General features: G+C 35.2%; 1 protein-coding gene across 2 annotated transcripts in view; it reads right to left on the reverse strand.

The window, feature by feature from the left end:
* Positions 1–20,808, reverse strand: part of RPS6KA3 (ribosomal protein S6 kinase A3) — a 1,133,953-nt gene that overhangs the window by 563,540 nt on the left and 549,605 nt on the right. The window contains exon 5 of one of the 2 annotated variants that reach the window (XM_072744453.1): positions 5,312–5,455. The exons of the other annotated variant lie outside the window; for it this stretch is intronic. The gene's annotated coding sequence lies outside the window, so the exon portion shown is untranslated. The remainder of the gene's footprint in view (positions 1–5,311; positions 5,456–20,808) is intronic. 2 annotated transcript variants of the gene reach the window in all.

Here is a 20,808-nt window from a genome sequence, read left to right on the forward strand (position 1 = left end):
GATGTCTCTCACTTGAGCAGATTTCTAAAGGTTCCGATTTTGTGCTCTAGGGCTACATCACTTTCTAGTAGCCAGATAATGGAGGCTCCTTCCCCTGCCATTTCAGATTAACTTCTCTGCATCTCCTACCTTCCAAAAAGTGGTCACTCTTCTATTTGTAGAATTCCAGCAATTCTTTTCTTACATCTTGGGTTGAACTCATAGGTGTTCACAATAATTTGATAGTTACCTAGCTAAAAAGGGTCCAGATAAAATGAGGTCCCCTACTCTTCTGCCATCTTGCCCCTAGAAACCTTCACCACTTCTATTCAACATAGCACTGGAAGTCCTAGCTAGGACAATTAGATTACAGAAAGAAATGAAAGGCACACAAATTGTAAAGGAAGAAGTAAAATCATCTCTTTTTGCAGATGACATGACTTTATATATACAGGAAATCTTAAAGACTTCATCAAAAACTGTTAGAACTGATCAACAATTTCAACAAAGTTTCAGCATACAAAATTGACATGCAAAAAATCAGTTCGATGTCCACACACTAAAAATTAGTTAGGGATCAATTTAATGAAGGAGGTAAAAGACTTGTACACAGAAAATTATAAAACACTAATGGAAGAAATTAAAGAAGACTTAAATAAATAAAAGAATAATCCTGTGCTCATGGGTTGGAAGAATTAATATTGTCAAAATGGCCATACTACCCAAAGTGATCTATAGACTCAATGCAATCTCTACAAAAACCCTAATGGTGTTTTCACAGAAAAAGAAAAAAAATCCTAAAATTCATGTGAAACCATAAAGGACCTCAAACAGCTCAAGCAATCTTGAACAAGAAGAGCAATGCTAAAGGCATCACACTTCCTGATTTCACACTTTTTTACAAAGCTATAGTCGTGAAAACAATGCCATAAAAACATATACATAGAGACCAGTAGAACAGAACCAAGAGACCAGAAGTAAATCCACACTGATATAGTCAACCAATATTTGACAAAGGAGTAAAAAATACTCAATAGAGGAAAAGATAGTCTTTTCAATAAATGGTGATGGGAAAGATGGATAATCATACATAGAATAATGAAATTGGACTCCTATTTTATACCAGTCACAGAAATCAACTTGAAATGGCTTAAAGATTTAAATATAAGATCTGAAATCATAAAACCAAAACTCAGAGGAAAAAACAGGGTAGAACTCCTTGACACAAGTCTTGGCAGTGACTTTTTGGATATTACACCAAAAGCATAAATGACAAAGGTAAAAATAAATAATTGGGAGTATATGAAACTAAAAAGCTGCACAACAAAAGAAATAAGAAAATGAAAAGGCAACCTACAGAATGGGAAAAAATATTTGCAAACCATCTTTATGATGAGGGGTATAGCCATAATACACAAGGAACTCCTACAACTCAATAGCAAAACAAAACAAAACAAAACAAAAAACAAAAAAAACCAAATAATTCAATTTTAAGAATGGATCTGAATAGACATTTTTTTTCCAAAGAAGACATACAAACAACCAATGAGTACATGAAAAGATGCTCAATATCACTAATCATCAGGGAAATGAAAGTCAAAACCACAATGAGCTATCACCTCATATCTGTTAGGAAAGCTATTACTAAAAAGTCAAAATATGACATGTTGGCTAGGATGTATCCAAAAGAAATAAAATAGCTATCTTGAGATATCTGCATTCCCATGTTCATTGCAGGATTAGTCACAATAGCCGAGATATGGAAACAATCTAAATGTCTATCAACGGATGAGTGTATAAAGAGAATGGCATACACATACAAACATACATGTGTGCACACACGCATCCTGCCATTTGCAACAATATGCATGAAACTGAAGGACATTATGCTAAGTGAAACAAGACAGATATAGAAAGAAAAATATTGCATTATCTCACTTACATGTGAAAAAAATATATATATTGCCAAACTCATAGTAATGGGAAATAGAATAATGGTTACCAGATGCTGGGGCATGTGGGAAAATGGGAGATTTGCAAGAAAGAGAGACAGAGAGAGAGAGAGAGAGAGACAGAAATGAAGGAAGGAAAGAAAGGAGGAAAGAAAAAAGAAAGAAAGGAGTTATGGGAAGTTACTATCAAATGGGTACAGTTTCATTCTTGTAAAATGAAGAGGTCTGGAAATGGATGGTGGTTTTGGTCACACAACAATATAAATGTACTTAGTAGCACTGAATCATACAATTAAAAATGGTTAAGATAGTAAGTTTTATGTTACATGAATTTTGACACAATAAAAAAAAAAAGGGTGAACTCGTAATGGACCAGCTCTCACAAAAATTTAAACAAAGCTTCAAATCAGCTCAACCCCAGCCAAAATAAGACAATATGCACCTACCCTAACTTTCTGCCACAAGCAAAAGTAGTTCATCTCTGGCGGAAGATAATCATCATTTAAAGCCTCATATCAACTTTTACCGCTTCTTAAACATGATGTCCAGCATTCAGTTAGTAAAACTGAAACCAATCATGACAAAAGACACTATTTAAAAATAAAAAGGAAAAAATCAGGCAACCTATTAAGAGATCCAGATATTGAGTTGTTAGCCATATATTTTAACTCATTAATATGTTCAATAAATTACACAAGATGAGGAATTTCAGCAAAAAACAGGAAGCTGTAAGAATCCGAAATTATAAAACTGAAAAATATAAACCCTGAAATTAGAAATTCAATAGATGGGATTTACACAACAGGTTTAGAATGTGTCTAATGTGTCTGAGCCTTGAGGCTCAGAAATGCTAATATATACAAAAGTTAAAATAACTTTTATTGTTTTAGTTCTATTGAGATAATTCTATTTTTGGGTGAAGCCTCTGAGTGTTAATTTTTCATATTTTGAACATTAGAGGTAATTGCATTAATGCAGCTATCCTTGAGTGTAATAATAAAATGTATAGTCATATGCACATTTAAAAATTACCATGTTTAGTTCTTTGTCAAGGCTTCAGAGGTTTCTCATCTCTGTCTGATATTTCAACAGTTGCTTTCAGCCCAGAAATTTGAATTATTTCACACAATGCCACTGCAATGATAACTCTTTATGATTGTTGGATTCATTTCCATTATTATTGGCAAGAAAAGAGAAATTGCTCTTGCTAACACTAATTGATAAAGAAGGTAACCGTGAGATCTAAACCTTGAAATCAGATTTTCAAAGAAGAAATTCAGCTTTGCAGACCTTGGAGAAGTGCAGTTTTTCACAATTACCTTGTAAACCTATTCAACTATTAATAACCCTTTTAATGTAAAAACTAGAACCCATGAATTATTTTTAAATCAAAGGCATGTCCAATTCTTAGAATCTTGAGGTTCAGAATTAGTTTTATCTATTAAACCACTCTTGTAGACAAAGTATCATAATCATACTATCCTCTCCACTTCCCCCCAATATAATGCCTATAATTCATAGTTCTAATCAGGTAGCTGAATCAGGTGACTGCAGGTACATACTCTATTAGAGGCTTATAATCTGACTGAAGATTACACTATATTTGAGGCATATTTTATTTAATCCTCAAAACAAACCTGAAAATTAAATATTGTCCTAATCTTGAGGAGGGGAAAATGGAGCTGTTTCAGACATTCTTATCATTCCCAATGGCACCTAGCTAATAAGAAATAAACCTGGAATTTGAACCTGTATGGAAATAGTTAAATGCTACCCTCACGTGTTTTTTTTTAAAGATTTTATTATTTATTCATGAGAGACACACAGAGAGAGGCAGAGACATAGGTAGAAGGAGAAGCTGGCTCCCTGCAGGAAGCCTGATGTGGGACTTGATCCTAGGACCCCGGGATCACATCCTGAGCTGAAGGCAGAAGCTCAACTACTGAGCTACCCAGGCATCCCCTACTCCCATGTTTGAATGCTCTTTTTTACTCCACTGTCAGTTAATCACTGGAAATTTTTCATCTTGGGATCTATATTTCATAGATACATAATCCTTTTACAATGATAACTGACTGAATGGCAATAAAGAAATGTCATTCTAAGAATGTAGTTCTACTGGCCATATTTTCATTTTAAGAGCCATTTTTGGTCTAGAAACCAATTTGAATGACTGTGTTGCTTTTCTAATGGTTTACAAAATAACTGTAGAGAGAAATCTGGTTTAGAGCTAGGCTACCTACATTGCTCAAGTATATAATTTTATATCAGGGGCCAAATAGGCTGACAGAGAGAACAGAAACCTGATAGTTAAAGAATAAATTCAATTACTGTCCTCAGGATGTTGTAATAGTACATAGAATGTGATTTTTTAAATGCATATTTAAAAACATAGAAACACAGATTGAAACATATAACCTAGGATCATTTAAAAGTTCAGCTTATAACTTTACCTTGGGAAATCCTGGGTTCTTGAGGTACAACATAGGAGCACAGTTTGTATGAGGTTTTCTAAGCATTAAAGACATAAGGGAGTTTTGTTAGCTACCTCCCTACCCACATCCAGAATATACTTAGATCAAGAAACTCTTGAGCAGGCAATAATTGCCATATTGTTGCTCTGGCAGAGGAACTTACATATGTCAAAAGAATGTGCTTTACTCACAATACCCAGGCATTTGCTGCACTAGGACACCTCTGATTTCTTCCTGAGTAGGTCCACTGCTAAAAGCTTTCTCAACAATAAACTGTGCATTCTTTAATATCTTCAAATAAAAGCACTGCAGAAATGAAAGTGATATTTAAACCTGGAGATTTTTTTAGACTAGTAACAGGACATTGACAACATTGCCCAGAGGCAATGGTCTGGAGTGCACCCAGAGATAGTCATTACAGAAGAAAGAGCAATAAACTAGGTATGTGGGACTTGTAAAAAGTGTAAAGGAGATAGACCCAGAATTCTACCAAACATTTAAAGAAGAGTTAATATCTATTCTCAAACTACTCATAAAAGAAAATTCCAAATTCAATCTAGGAGGCCAGAATTACCCTGATTCCAAAATCAGATAAGAACACCACAAAAAAAGAGCAACAGGCCAAAATCTCTGACAAACATAGGTGCAAAAATCCTCAATAAAATACTAGCACACTGAATAAAAAAATACTTTAAAGAAAATCATTCACCATGATCAAATGGGATTTATTTCTTGGTAGCAAGAGTGATTCATATTTGCAAATCAATCAACGTGATACAACACATTAATAGAAGAAAGGAGAAGAACCATAGGATTATTCCAATAGATGCATAAAAAGCATTTGACAAAGTACAACAACCCTTCATGATAAAAACTCTCCACAAAGTAGGGATGGAGGGAACATACCTCAGCGTCATAAAGGACATCTATGAAAAACCCATGGTGAATATCATCCTCAACAGGGAAAAGCTGAGAGGTTATCCTCTAAGGTCAGGAACAAGACAAGGATGTCCACTCTCACCACTCTTACTTAACACAGTACTGGAAGTCCTAGATCCAGCAATCGGGCAAGAAAAACAAAATAAAAGGCATCAGTAAGGAAGAAGTCAAACTTTCACTATTTGCAGATGACATGATACTCCATAATAGATAATTCAAAAGACTTCACCAAAACTTGCTAGGACTGATACACGAACTCAGCAAAGTCGCAGGATACCAAGTCAACAGATAGGAGTCTGTTGCATTTCTATACACCAGTAATGAAGCAGCAGGAAGAGAAATCAAGGAACCGATCCCATTTACAAGTACAGCAAAAACCATAAGGTGCCTAGGAATACACTAACCAAAGAGGGAAAAGCTCTGTACTCTGAAAACTATAAAACACTAATGAAAGAAATTGAAGATGACACAAAGAAATTGGAAAGCATTCCATGCTCGTGGATTGGAAGAAAAAATACTGCTAAAATGTCTATACTATCAAATGCAATCTATACATTCAATATAATCCCTATCAAAATACCACCAGCATTTTTCACAGAGCTAGAGCAAACAATCCTGAAATTTGTATGGAACCACAAAAGACCCTAAAGAGCCAAAGCAATCATGAAAAAGAAAAGTGAAAGTGGAGGCACCAATATTCCAAACTTCACATTGTATTACAAAGCTGCCCTGATCAAGACAGTATGGTACTGGCACAAAAACAGACACATGGATCAATGAACAGAATAGAAAACCCAGAAATAACCCACAGCTGTATGATCAATTAATCTACAACAAAGTAGGAAAGAATATCCAATGGAAAAATGATAATATCTTCAACAAATGGTGCTGGGAAAATTGGACAACAACATGCAACAGAATGAAACTGGACCATTTACTTATACCATACACAAAAGTACACTCAAAAGGGTTTAAAGACTATGTGTGAGACCTGAAACCTTAAAAATCCTAGAAGACAGAACATACAGTAATTTTTCTGACATTGGCCATAACAAACAACTTTCTAGATATGTCTCCTGAGACAAGGGGGAAGAAAAGCAAAAATTAACTATTGGGACTTCATCAAAATAAAAAGCTTCTGCACAGTGAAGGAAACAATGAAGAAAACTAAAAGATAATCTACGGAATGAGAGAAGATATTTGCAAATGACATATCTGATAAAGGGTTAGGATCCAAAACATATAAAGAACAGCTCAACACCCCCAAAACAAATAATCCAATTAATAAATGGGCAGAAGACATGAATAGGCATTTTTCCAAAGAAGTCGTACAGAGAGTCAACAGGCACATGAAAAGATGCTCAACATTACTGATGATCAGGAAAATATAAATCAAAACTACAAGGAGATATTAACTCATACTGGTCAGAATGCCTACAGAAAAAAAAAAACTCAAGAAACAAACAACATGTGTTGGCAAGATGTGTTGAAATAGGAACTCTCTTGCAGTGTTGGTGGCAATGTGAACTGGTGCAGCCACTGTGGATAATGGTACGGAAGCTCCTCAAAATTTAACAATAGAACTAGCAAAAAAAATAGAACTACCTTACAATTCAGCAACCACACTACAAGGTTTTTACTGAAAGAATACAAAAATATTAGTTTAGAGGGATCCATGAATCCTATGTTTATAGCAGCATTATGTACAATAACCAAATTATGTAAACAACCTAAGTGTTCATTGTTTGATGAATGGATAAAAGATGTGGTGTGTGTGTGTGTGTGTGTGATAGAATATTAGCCATAAAAAAATGAAATTTTGTAATTTGCAAAGACATGGATAGAGCTAGGGAGTATAATGCTAAGTGAAGTAAGTCAGGCAGAGAAAGAGAAATACCATATTATTTCATCCATATGTGGAATTTAAGAAACAGAACAAAAGGGCAAAGGGAAAAAGAAAAAGAGAAACCAATAAAGAGACTCTTAACTACAGAGAAGAAACTAAAGATTACCAGAAGGGAGGTGAATGGTGGGATGGGTGAAATAGGTGATGGGATTGAGGAGTGCACTTGAGATTAGCACAGGGTGTTGTATGGAAGTGTTGAATCACTACATTGTACATCTTAATCTAATCTAACACTATATGTTAATTAACTTGAATTTAAATAAAAACTTTTTAAAAAGCAGTAGATATGACAGATTCAGGGTCCCAGTTCATCTAGGAAGGGAGCAGAATATAATAAAAACCTTTATTTATTTGTGTCTCAAACTTTTCAGCAGGTGAGGCTAGGAGGAGAAAATATAAATAGATTTCTTGGCAAGCTGATAAAATTGTTCAGGAAAAATCACCTTTCTGGACAAGATGGGTCTTGAAATAAACATGGCAGACACAAGAAAGAAAGATCTTGCTTCATATACCAATACCCCATGCGGAAATTCAGAGAAAGGAGAGAACTAGAGGCCAGGAACAGGAAGAAAGAAGACTTCATTGCAACAAAGATCAGTCAGCTAATGAGGCAATTCTGTCGGGGCAGGCTACATGCAAACTCAGAGAGCCCCAAAAAACTACTAGCAGTTTTAAGGTATAAATTTATGACAGATAAGAAAAAATTAGAAGCATAAGATAGATAAGGGGATGCTTCTCTGATAACGTTGTGTCTTGGGTATTAAATTCCAAAAACCAGCAAATTTGGAGCTAGAAACTTCAGGTTCAGAATTAACTTTATTAAACTTGCTAATATAATTTCAAAATCATACCAGTCTCTGTTTTCCCCCAATATATTGATTCTAGTTCAGTTACCAATATCAAGGAAGAAATGATGGGTTTTCAATTTCAATTAAACAGTCACAACTATAAACCTTCCACTTTGGGCCATTACAAAGTAACTGACATTTGACCTACTCTCCTATCAACAACAAATACACATTGGACAAAATATATGTGGCAACATTTTCAGGTGATTAATAATAGGCAGTATAGTACTGTAATCCTTGAGAGAAAGAAAATACAAAAAGTAAACCCCACAATCACCCAGATTTTTGTCTATGAATACTCTCTTAACTCGCAGTGGAAAGCAGAGTCCAAGCAGAAAATTGGCCTTAAAGAGCCAGATATTGGAGCCAAAGAGATTGGACTTTATAGAATTGAATGGTAGAGAAAACAAACCTGTGAAAAAGGGTGGCATCAGATATCTGCATGGTCCTAGGGTAACAGCTGAGCTGCACACAGGCAGTGCTTGAGTCTGCTAGGCTTACCAGAGATTGTATGTTATGAAGTTGATTTCTAAATGGAGATACCATAGGTTATGTAGTGCTAAAATATATTAAGATTCTGGCCTAGCCATAGAGGAGAGATCCCACTGAACACCTCAGGCATTCATTTCAGAATCCCACACCTCAGGAATAAGGACCATGCTCTCTGTGTCAGTAAAGAACAGAAAATTAAAGACGCACTCTAACAGAATAAAACTAAACCAAACAGGACCTAAAGTATCTACCAGTAATTAAGGAGGTTTTCAAAACAAAACTGGACGTCCTTTAAAAGAAAATGACATAATTGAGACGCTACACAATTTACCACTTATGATATTCAGTATACAAAATAAAATAATCCTAGTTATGCAAAAGGGCAGAAAAATGTGCCCCAAAGTCAAGAAAACCAGTAGTCAAGAGAAACACAACAAGAGAAGGTATGGCTGTTGGAATTAGCAGCCAAGGAATTTTTTAAAAGATTTTATTTATTTATTCATGAGAGACACAGACAGAGGCAGAGACACAGGCAGAGGGAGAAGCAGGCTCCTTGCAGGGAGCCCAATGTGGGACTCGATCCTGTGACTCCAGGATCACGCCCCGAGCCAAAGGCAGATGCTCAACAGCTGAGCCACCCAGGTGTCCCAGCAGACAAGGAATTTAAAACAAGTGTTATAAATATATTTTTAAAGCCTAAGGGAAAATTGTGGTTATATTGAGTGAATAGATGGGAAATTTCAGCAGATAAATCCAAATTATAAATAGAAACCAAATATTTTATAAGGGAAAGCACAATATCCAATATGAAAAAATCATTGGATGAAATTAACAGCAAAATGGAGACTGCAGAATAAAGAATTGTTGAAGCTAGATCAATAAAATTCTTCATCTGAAAGAAAGATGGAGGATAGACTAAAATAATTGAGTTTCAATGACATGTGGAACAATATCCAACATGTGGTTGGAACTGGAGACAGAGAAGAGAAAGAAAATGGTATTTAAAGAAAGCATGGCTAAAATTTTCCCTTCTTATCTAAGATATCTGAATTCCAAATGGGATGAATGCAAAGAAAACTGTATTTGTGCACATCATAGTCAAACTGCTGCCTTCTCATTAGAAACAATGGAAGCTATGATTCAATGAAATGGCATATTTAAAGTGATGAAAGAAAAAACAAAACAGAATTAAACATCTAGGGAAAACATCCTTCAAAACAGGGCAAAATCAAGACATTTTCAGATAAGAAAAAGTTTGGGGAATTTGTTGCTAGCAAACCTGCACTAAAAGAAATACTAAAGGAACTTGTTTCAGCTGAAGTGAAATGACATTAGACAGAAACTCAAATTTATAAGGAGTTACCAAAAAATGACAAACAAGTAGGCAAGTATAAAAGTCCATATATTTTTATACTGAATTTCTTAGACAACTGAGTATTTAAAGCAAAAATAATATCCTGCATTATGGGTTTTATTATATTTATGTAAATGTGAAATAATAATAATAATATAAAGATGGAGAAGGTGGAATTTTGCTGTTGAAAGGTTCTCAGATTTTATATTAAGAACTACAATGCTATTCTGATTATATAATGATAAATTAAGTGTGCATATTATATTTCTAAATCATTGGTTCACATCCAGGGATGATTTTTGCCTCTCAGGGGTCATTGGACAATGTATGGAGACATGTTCATTGTCAAAACTGGGAGGAAATGCTACTGGTATATATTAAGTACCAGCTAGAGATGCTGCTAAACATCCTACAATGCACAGGACAGCCCTCACAACAGATAAGTCAATAGTGCTGAGGTTGAGAAGTTCTCTATATTTTAAAGAAAGATTTGTTTATTTATTTTAGAGAGAGAGAGAGAGCATGAGTGAGAGAGGCAGAGGGAGACAGAGAGAAAATCTCAGACTCTGCTGAGTACAGAGCCCCACGTGGGACCTGATCTCACCACCTGGAGATCATGACCTGAGCTGAAATCAAAAGTTGGATGCTCAACCAACTTCACCACCCAGGTGCCCCAAGAAATTCTGCTCTAAAACAAACACAAAAAATGCAAAGAGGTATTATACAGGACTTAAAATGGAATAATACAAAATATTTGTTAATCTAAAAGAAGTCAGGAAGGGAGCAATAGAGGAACAAAAAGTGAATAGAACAATTCGAAAACAAATAGCAAGATGGTAGGCTCAAACCAAATTTTGTCAATAAGTACATTAAATGTAAATTAATTCAACACTCCAAATAGAAGGCAGAAAATTACAGACTACATAAAAAAAGCAAGACCCAACTATAGGCACTCTAAAGAAACACATTTTATATACAGAGATAGGCTGAAAATAAAAGAATGGCAAAGGTATATCACACACAGACAGTAAGCATCAGAAAGCTGATGTAGCTATATCAATATCTGACAGAAGAAACTTCAAAACATGGTACATTTAACAAAAATAAGAAGATTATTCAAAATGATAAGGTCAATTCACCAGAAGGACATACATAAGAAGCTCTTAAATAACATTGTTTTAAAATGCATAGACTCAGAACTGACAAAATAAAGTGGCAAAGAGACAAATTCACAGTTATAAGTGGAGAATTTAAGACCTCTTTTTCAGGAATTAATAGACCAATTAGACAAAAAAAATCCCAGGAGGGATATAGAAGATTTGAATAAGACCATCAGTGAACTTTACCTAATTAATATTTATAGAATATTGTACCCCATAAGTACAGCATACACTTTATTTTTCAAGTGTCTGTGAAATGTTCACCAAGACAGACCTATGCCAGGCCATAACAATGAGTCTTAATTTATTAGACCTAAAGACCTAAATACTACATTGTATATTCTCTGATTATAATAGAAGAAAATTAGAAATGAATAACAACATGACATCTGGAAAGCCCTTAAATATTAGGAAATTAAACAACACACTTTAAAATAAAGTGTCGGTCAAAAAAGAAATCTCAAGGGAAATTAGAAGTTATTTAGAACTTATTGAAAGTTAAAATATACCAAATTTTGTGGCATACTATCAAAATAGTATCCAGTGGAGAATTCATTGTTTTAAATGCTTATATTTAAGGTGGGAAAAGTTTAAAACCAAGTTGAAAGTTTCCTTCCTAAAAAAGCTAATATAAGAATAGTAAATTAAATAAAAAATAAATCAAAGGAAGGGAATGGGTGACGGGTACTGAGGGGGGCACTTGACGGGATGAGCACTGGGTGTTATTCTGTATGTTGGCAAATTGAACACCAATAAAAAATAAATTTATTATTAAAAAAACGAAGGAAATCATAAAGATAAGGAAAAATCAATAAAATAGAAAACAGATAAGCAACAGAATATTAACAAAGCTAAAAGTTGGTTCTTTCAATAAATAAAATTGAAAAACTAGGAGAATCATCAAGAAAAATAGAAACACAAATTATTAATACCATGAATTAAAAAAATGATATCACTAAAAATATCATAGACGTTAAGAGGATACTATACCAATGTTATGTACAAATTCATTCCAATAAATTCAACATTTTTGATAAAATGGACAAATTTATCAAAAGAAAATTACCAAAATTAACAAGAAAAGAAACAGAAAATCTGAATTATACTATATCTATTAAAAATGAATAGGGTGCCTGGGTGGCTCAATTGGTTAAGCATCTGCCTTTGGCTCAGGTCATGATCTCAGGGTCCGTATCGATCCCCATGTTGGGCTCCCTGCTCAAGAGGGAGCCTGCTTCTTCCTCTCCCCACTGCTCATGCTTTCTCTTGCTCTCTCTCTCTCTCTCTCCAATAAATAGATGAAATCTTTAAAAAAATTAAATTCCTAATACAAATTCTTCACACAAAACCCTCCAGGCCCATATTGCTTTACCAATGAATTATATCAAACGTTTAAGGACGAAATATTACCAATACTTTGTAAATTATTTCAGAAAATAGAAGTAGGGAGAACACATCTCAACTTGGTTTTATGAGACCAGCAAAATCCCAATATCAAAACTTGACAAAGACAGTAAAAGAAGCTTACAGATCAATATGTGTTATGAACTTAGATGCAAAATTCCTTAACAAAACAGTAGTAAGTTAAAGCCAGCAATATATAAAAAGGACAATACACCATAACCAGGTAGGATTTATCTAAAGAATGTAAGGCTAGTTTAATGTTTAAAATCAATCAATGTAAAAAAAAATAAAATAAAATCAATGTAATTAACCATTGACAGAATAAGGGAGAAAAAACATAATATTATCTCAATAGGTGAAGAAAAGTATTTGGCAAAAATTGTATATCCATTCATGGTAGAAACTCAGAAAACTAGTAATAAAAGGGAACTTCCTCAACTTGAGTTAAGGGCATCTACAAAAAAGCCTACAGTTAGCATCACCCCTAATGGTAAAATACTGACCGTGTTTCCCTAAGTTTGGGAACAAATCAAAGATGTCGTTTTATCACCTCTATTCAACAATGTACTAAAGTTCCAGCCTAGTGTGATAAGGCAATAAAACAAGGTATACCAATCGGAAAGAAAAGGAAAACTATTTTATTTGCAGACAATGTGATTTTTACATCGAAAATCTTAAGGATCTAAAAACAACTACTAGAACTACTTAGTGGATTTATCAAGGGTAGAGAATACAAGGTCACTATAAAAATTCAATTTGATTTTTAAATGCTTGCAGCAAGTAACTGAATGATGAAATTTGAAAATTTAATTTGTAGTAGTGTCAAAAACATAGACATGAAAAATATATATCACTTATTATTTATTATTATACATAGACACTGCTTAGTACATTTAACAAATATTAGAATATATTAAATATACTAAAATATTGCTGGAAGAAAATATAAATATAAAAAATATAATATAAAAAATACAAAAGGCCTAAATAAATGGAACAATATACCATGGTAAATGGATTGTAAAACTCAATATTGTTAGGATGCTGATTATCTTCAAATCAATAGAGATTTGGTAGAACCCCAGTCATATTTGTAGTAGGTTTTTAAAAATAGAATTTGACAAATTGATTCTAAAATTTATTTAAAAATGCAAGAGACCAGGAATAGTCAAAATGATCTTGAAAAAGACAAAAAGCTGGCCCACTTGCATTGCCTAACTTCAAGACTTACTATAAAGCTACATTAATTAATATGATGCCATACTGGCATAAAAGTAGACAACTAGGTGAATGGAGGAGAATAACAAATGCAGAAGTAGATCCATGCTTATAAGGTCAATCAATTTTAATATAGGCACTAAAGCAATTCAACAGGGAAAGGAAATTCCTTTTCAACATATAACTTTTGACCAACTGGATATTCATGTGGAAAATAATGAACATTGACATCATATGCAAACAAACTTAAGTTGTGTAATAGATGTGAATGCAAAAGCTAAAACCATAAAACATCTAGAAGAAAGCTACTAGAGAATATCTTTGCTATCTAGGTGTAGACAAAGATTTCTTAAATAGGGGACAGAAACCAATAAACATAAAATAAAAATTGATAAATTAGACTTCATCAAAATTTAAAACTTCTGCTTATTAAAGTAGACAATTGAGAAAATTTAAGGTAAACCATAGACTGGAGGATAGTATTCACAATACAGATACCTGACAAAGGGTTTGTAGTAAAGATACATAAAGAATGCTTTTAATGCAATAATATAAAGGCAATAAACTCAATTTAAAATGATAAAAATACTTGAACAGACACTTAAGAAAAGAGGACATGGTAATGCCCAATAAACACATAGAAAAGTGCTCAAATTATTAGTAAACCAGAAAATAGAAAAGAAAACCACAATGAGGTATTAAAACAAGTATTCTATCATTATAATGGCTAAAATTAAATTGACTGGCAATGCCAAATTTTATCAAGGATATGGAAGAGCTCATATGTTGCTGGCAAAATGGAAATGATACAATCACTTTGGAGAACTGTTTAACAAACTTTTAGACAGCTAACTATACATCTACTATGTGATCCAGCAACCACACTCCTATATATTTACGTGAGAAAAATGAAAACATAACTCCACAAAAACATTCATATAAGAATGTTTATAGTTGTTTTATCATTATGTCCTCAAACCAAAAACAACTTAAACTGAGTGGAATACCCCTTAGCAATAAAAAAAATAGTGAATAGCTGATACATAAAACAGCATGAATAAGTCTCAAAACCATTATGTTGTATGAAAAAATAACACATTCTTCATGTTGAGAACAGATAACATTAATCAATGATGATAAAAATCATGATAGTGATTGTCTATGGGAATGCAGAAATTGGTTGAAAAGGGCATGAGGGAATTTTCTAAAGTGATGGAAATGTCCTGTATTTTGATTGAGGCATTCGTTACAGGTATGTGTATATTTGTCAAAAATAATCAAATTGCACCCTTAATATCTATGCATTTCACTGTGTGTAAATTTTACACATATTTTAAAATTTCTAAAGGAAAATTATTTTGGGGTCATATATGACCAATCCTACAAGCCAGGTTAATGAGTTTGGACTTTATCCTGCATGTAACAGTCCTTCAATAGCGATTTTTTAAAAAGATTTTATTTATGTATTTATGTATTTATTTATTTATTTGAGTGAGAGAGGGAGAACAAGGGCACACAAGAGAGCGAGCACCAGTGGTGGGAGAGGCAGAGAGAGGGAGAAGCAGGCTTCCCATTGAACAGGGAGCCCAATGCAGGGCTTAATCCCAGGACACTGGGATCATGACCTGAGGTGAAGGTGGAGGCTTAACTGACTGAGCCACCCAGGTGCCCCTTACTAGAGATTTTTAACCAGGAACTGAATATGTTTATTTTTTAAAGAATTACATTTCTGACAAAACTGTAAACGACAGATTGGAAAGGGGAGTATCTGGAGGCTATTGCAAGTCTAGGCAGTAAGTGATGAGGCATGAAACTAGGGCAGTGAAAGTGGGTGTGAGGGAGTTAACAGATGGGAGAAATATCAGAGTCAGTATCAAGGGAAATGTGTGCTGGGGTTGGAAAGAGATAAAGAGTTGAAGGTAGTTGCTATTTGCCAAGGTAGAGACCATAGGTATGTTTTTTATTGGGGAAAGGGAATGAAGGGTAAGGGGGCAGGAAATAGGTTCAGTTATAAATGAGGTCAAGCTGCCTGCAGGACATCTATGTGGAGTTATCCAATCTGCACTTGGAAGTATGGATATGGATCATTCGAGAGTGACCAGGGTAGGAATCAGGGGAGAGATAAGGATTAGAAGGCCTGAGAAAATAAGCAGAGGGAGAGATAAGAGGCTAAAAGGCAGTGCTACACCAAGGATCTCAGACATGATAGCTTACATCAAGCTTAAGAGTCAGAGCAAATGTGTAAAGCTTCTAAACACCAAAATATGACCTGCTCACTTACATAAACCCTAAATGCCCTGATGTTTTAATCCTACAGATTTCCATCAAACTGACAACACGTAAGAGGGACAAAGGAGGGTAGGTTTCATGATAACTAACTGGTGCCAGTTCTCAATACCCTGTCAGGAACCATCTTTGCTTGAAGGAATGTAGTAGAGGTCACAATACAGGGCAATGCAAGTGGCACATTTAACCAGTTTTGGGAGCTTGGAGCTGAAAATTGTAGAATGCTAAGTGGTAGGTAGCATTCTGTGACTCTTCTAATTTAGGGACATGTTACTAGACATTTGAATATCAGGTGAAAACTAACATAAAATCTTCCTGTTCCTCCTTCTGTTGATGGTTGTGGCAGCAGGTGGTGGTGGTGAGTCCTTAAAGTGACACTGATGATGGCAATGACTGAATGTGTCCCTGAGTTCCCCAAGGCTTTCAGGTAGCCGCTCTCCTCATGACTTTAGGTTGATGAAGCATACAAAAGACAGAATATAAAGAATAGCTAACTTTAAGATAAAACCAGGGGAGAGGATTTAGTGAAGCTTAGAGAGAAGGGATAGGAGAAAAATGAGGAAAGAAAAGCAGCCAAGGGCTAAGAAAGAGAATCAACAAGGAGTGTGCTCAACAATATTGAATGCTGCCACGAGGTCAGCAGGATGATTACTTGTAATTGGCAATTAGTTTAAAATTAGCTTGTCATTAGAGAGAATTTTTAAAATTATTATTGAAGTATAATTGACAATGTTATATTAGTTTCAGGTATAAAATATATTGATTTGACAATTTTGTATGTTATTCAATGCTCACCATGGTAAGTGTAGTTACCACCTGTCACCATACATTATTACAATATTATTTATTTTCTGAAAGATTCATTTATTTATTTTAGAAAGAGAGAGAGAGAGAGCACATGAGTGAGGGGGAGGTGCAGAAGGAGAGAGAGAGAGAGAGAGAGAGAGAGAGAGAGAGAGAGAAGCAGACTCCCTGCTGAGCACAGAACCTGATGTGGAACTCCATCTCATGATCCTGAGATCATGACCTGAGCCAAAACCAAGAGTCAGATGCTTAACCGACTAAGCCACCCAGGTGCCCCAACAATAATATCGACTACATTCTCTATGCTATACTTTGCAGGACTTATTTATTTTATAGCTGGAAACTTATACCCCTAAATCCCCTTTATCTTTTCCACTCATCCCTCTATTCACCTCCCCAAGTGAATTAAGGGCCATTTCCCATGGAGTTATGAAAACCAAATTGCAGGGAGCTGAAGAGTAGAATAATAAATTGTAGGCATCAAATACACCTTTATTTTGAAAAAGTTATGGGAAAAAGAATGTGTGTGAAGAGGTGGGGGGCAGTAGGTTGCAGAAGAATCAGAAATCAGGAACATTTATTTAGGCACTGAAACATTTATTTAAGCATGCTTGGTGGGTAAGGGAAAGGGTCAAATGGAAAAAGAGGCAGAAACTGGAGAAAGGATAAATAGAAGTGAGGTAAGTAGAGAGCAAGAGAAAGGATCTGAGACCCAAAATACAGTCTGTCCCCAACATTCCAAGTATATCACGGATCAGGACCAGAGGAAACTCTCTTGGCAAGTTTCTCAACTTTCCTACCCTCCTTTCTCTCTAGGCTATGCTTACAACTCCCTGCTGCTCAGTTTTACCCAGGGAGTCTACATATATTCCCAAACTCAACATGCTCAGAAGTCAACAATTCTTTCTTTCCAGAACTTCTTTTCTGTCATGCTTCTCTTATTTCATCTAACCACACCTTCCTCTCTGCACTGGTAAATAAGGCCCTTCATCTGTATGTGGCACATCAGGAGTATTCAAGGTTAATAAGGAGATACACAGGATTTCAGTTAGATCATAAGTATTCCATAGCTCCTAGGGACCAGGCTCTCTAATTTATCCACCTGGACTTTAATGACTCCCAAGGAGCCTGTTTCCAATAGTCTGGAGCCTAGATCCTCTCCTATGGAGCTTTATAATTAATGAAGACCTCAGCCTAACTCTTTCCAGAAGCTGGCATCTTTCCCACTGACTTGAGTTGTCTTGAAAATGCAATCCGTCTAGATCTTGGGTGATTCTTAAAAGGCCTGAGTGCCCATCCACTCCACCAGTGGAATGATTAACTTGGTAGAATTACGAGCAGATAAATCCACATATCTCTTATCCCTGTTACCCTTGGTTCACCTCCCAAATATATGAAGCCGCAAGTCTTCTGACCATCCTATGCCACATTCACATTTCCAGAATGCTCTGTGCCTTCTCACTCCCATTCCAAACTCTCACTGATTCCTACTCTCCAAAAAATTTCCCCTGAACTCCAGCAACTCCCTTTTCTATGGTTACAAACTTCTCATATTCTCATCCTCTTCTTGGAGATTCTCTCCATCTCCTTGTTGAAAGAGAGCCAGGGCTCTCCCCAAAGACTTAGCTTCCCTTAAAACCCTCTCACGGGAGGAATATTCTTTTTCCATACCTCTTCTGTTCCCCGTGCTACTTTCAGGACATTGTTTTTTCATCTTCTTGGATAGAAACAACCCATTGATGTTCATGCCATCACCTCATTATGGAAGATTGAAACTCAGCCTTGTTTTCAGCTATTCTGCATCCTCATTTATTTATTTTACATGGAAAAATAACTTTTACACAAAAAGCCTTTAGACATGTTCTTAATTTTAAAAGAATTTGCATCATCTTTTCTACTAGCTAAGTAATTAAAGCTAGATCAGTACAGTCATAGTAAGCAGGTTAATTATCCCAAGAATGATGAGTAAATTTAATCTCCAGTGGTTATCAGTGTTAAATGCAACCTCCATAGATTACAGAAATTCAGTCACCATAGTTTACAATTTTCAGTCAACAAATCTTCCTTTCTGTGCAAACATCTTAACAAATGTAATTTCTGAAAATAAACATTGATAATCTCAAAGTTACAAGTCAACAGTTTTTAGAACTACTTTTTAAAAATCTGTGTCAGAGAAAACTTCTCTGACATTTTTAGTAATTAGAACTAGACAGAAGTTTTTCATGATAAGAATCTATTGCATAAATACATATTTAACTCAAGCTTTGTGCTAGCTGGTATGTAATTCTTCCCCAACCTTGATCATTCCCTATCTAAATAAAAGGTAAGGGCTAACCTAGTGCATTGTTGCACAAATTACTTGTGTCCGCAGCTTCTTTTCTTAATGTTTTCCATTAAGAGGTTCTAAGGACTTAGAAAATAATTTTATGTAGCCTGAATCAAGTTAATGCAACAAGAATTCATTTTCATTTCCAGAGGGTAAACTACTCTTCCCCCTTCCTCATTGCTGTCATTTACCAGACCCCTGATCCTCCCCTTAATCCACTTAAGACATTTCTTGTGTATCCAAACATCTGCCATTATCCTGAATACTACATCAGCCACAAACATGCAGTGTTATAGGCTGAATTATGTTCACTCAAAATTCATATGTTGAAGTCCTAACCCCCAGTACTTCAGAATGTGACTGTATTAGAAAACAGGATCTTTAAAGACGTATGTAAGGTTAAATGAGGACATTAGGATGAGCTCTAATCCAATATGACTGGTGCCCTTATAAAAAGAAGAGATTAGGACATAGACATACATAGAAAGAAAATTATGTGAAGTCACAGGGACAAGACAGCCATCTACGAGCAAAGGAGAGAAGTCTCAGAAGAAGCCAACTTTGCTGACACCTTAATTTCAGACTTCTAGCCTCCAAGATCATGAGAAAATATATTTCTGTGATTTAACCCACCCAGTGTTTAGCAGTTTGTTGTGTAAGCCCTAGCAAACTAATACACACAGTTTTTACAATGTGCCAGGAATTGTCTTAGGTGCTTTATCGCTGTTAACTCATTTAATCCTTACAGCATCTCTGAAATTGGCAGATGAGGAAAGTGAGGTACAGGGAAATGAAATAACTTGCCAATCCTATATAGTTTAGCTGAGTCAGAAGCCAATTGTCCAATTGATATCAGGGTGTCCAATTTCAGTAAAGAACTTGACAATCATTCTTGGATCCTGCAAAGAACTGGATATGCTATTAACCTTTATTTAGATGGAGAAGCACAAAAGGTAGAGACTATATAAGTACCCACTGTATTCTGCTCTGTTGAGTGACATCAATATTCTTTTTTTTAAAGATTTTATTTATTTATTCATGACAGACACACACAGAGAGAGAGGTAGAGACACAGGCAGAGGGAGAAGCAGGCTCCATGCAGGGAGCCCGATGTGGGACTGGATCCCAGGTCTCCAGGATCACACCCCAGGCCAAAGGTGGCGCTAAACCGCTGAGCCACTGGGGCTGCCCCATATAGATATTTAGCGCCTCAATTTCATAACCTTCAGTCCACCTCTCGCTACTTTCCTATTACTCTTCTCCTATTCAGGGCCAAAGAACTTTAAAATGTCCTAGAATGCCTCTATTTACTTCAGGATTTTGCTTTAATCCACGGTGATGTGGTTCCTATGCCTACAGTTGTCTGAAGCAGCTACTACTAAGGTTATTTGCAACCCCTTTTTGCTCATACAATGAAAAGCTTTCATTTTATTTTTTTTTTGTAATTTACAATAGGTACTATATACACATAAAACAATATTTTAAAAGTTCAAAAAGGCAGAGTAAAAAGGAAGTCCCTGTTTCCAACCCATGTTTTCCAGTTTGGCTCCCTTTTCAAGAAGCAACAGCTATTAGCTAGAGGGTTTGTTGTTGTTGTTGTTGTTGTTGTTGTTGTTTTCTTTCTAGAGACATTTTATCCAGAATTGAGTAAAATAGTCTTTAAGTA

The sequence above is a fragment of the Vulpes vulpes genome, chromosome X, assembly GCF_048418805.1.
Source record: "Vulpes vulpes isolate BD-2025 chromosome X, VulVul3, whole genome shotgun sequence".
NCBI lineage: Eukaryota > Metazoa > Chordata > Mammalia > Carnivora > Canidae > Vulpes > Vulpes vulpes.